Here is a 1557-nt window from a genome sequence, read left to right on the forward strand (position 1 = left end):
ATTAAAAAAAAAAAAAAAAAAGGAGGATTGTGCTGTCACAGAATGGAGTGAGCAATTAGGGTCACATAACAATGTATGTATAAAATTGTGTATGGGAGACTAACTTGAAATGTAAACTTCATTTAAACTAAAACAATTAAAAAAAAAAAAAAGCCAACTGTCCTCAAGAGTCAAGAGCACACTCCTTCAAGAGAACAGAGCAGGATCCAAATTCACCATATCATGTATAATATTCAGACAAAAATTTCTAGACATGCAAAAAAAAGTGTGACACAACTTTAAAATAAATTAGGATGACTTCAAAGCAGCTACCAAAAATATGTACAATTTATTTAAATGGCCTTGTGAGGGAACAGGTAGAAAATTGCAACAGAGAAATGAAAACTTTTTTTTTTTAAATAAGAATTTTAAAGCTAAAAAGTAGAGTAACTTAAATAAAAATTTATTGGATGATCTCAGTTGCATCTTGGAGTTGGCAGAAGAATTAGTGAAGTTGAAGGTAGATAAATAAAAACTGTCCAATTCAAAGAATGGCAATAAAAAGATTGATGAAAAATGCATAGAGTCACAGAGATATGAGTGGTTGTATCAAGCAATTTAATATACATGTAACTAGAGTCCCAGAAAGAGATGAGAAAAAAAAAAAAAAAAAACGCAGGAAAAAAATTGAAAAAATAATGGATGGAAACTGGCAAAATATGGTTGAAAACGTTCATCTACCGATCCAAGAAATCCAATGAACTCCTAGCAGTAACAAGGCAAAGCAAAACCTTCCCACAGTCAACTTGCTAAAAATCAAAATAGAGAGAAAATCTGACAAAATTCACTGTATTTAGAAAATAAATGAGGAAAGCCATATGATCATTCAGTAGATATTGAAAGTCATTTGGCAAAATTTAACACATTCATGATAAAAATATCTCAACAAATTAGTAATAAGAGAAAACATATTCATCTTGTTAAAGTGTATCTACAAAAACCCATAGAAATCATCATACTTAATGATGAAAGACTGAGTACTTTCCACCACCACCCTGGAGACCAAGAAAAATTCTAGCTTGCTTAAACTCATCACTTCTACTCAACTTTGTACTCTAGATTCAAACCAGTGCAATACGGGAAGAGAGAGGAAAGGAATTCAGATTGTAAAGGAAGAAGTAAAACTGTCTTTAGTTGTAGATGGCAATATGTTGCATTAATAAAATTTTAAGTAATCTACTAAAATTAAAATTTCTGCTCTTTGAAAGACACCATTAAAAATGTAAAGTTAAGGTTCCGGCAAAATGGCGCTCTAGGCAGAAGAACCACACCCTCCCTCCACAGCAAAGATCCGAAAAACTAAGCCGAACAGAGAATACAACAATCCTGAAGCCCAAAAACATCAAATGAAGAGAGAAAGAACTCAGCCAAGCACCAAATGGAGTGAGAAAACTGACAGAGAACGGAGAGCGAGGAGAGATTCATGCAGAGGTCCCCTACCAGCTAACGCAGTGCGGATCCGCCATCTTGGACTCCTATCGGAGACCAGCAAACAGGGGTACGAGAAAGCAGCCTCAC

The sequence above is a fragment of the Trichechus manatus genome, unplaced genomic scaffold (assembly GCF_000243295.1).
Source record: "Trichechus manatus latirostris isolate Lorelei unplaced genomic scaffold, TriManLat1.0 scaffold00204, whole genome shotgun sequence".
In the NCBI taxonomy this organism is placed as follows: domain Eukaryota; kingdom Metazoa; phylum Chordata; class Mammalia; order Sirenia; family Trichechidae; genus Trichechus; species Trichechus manatus.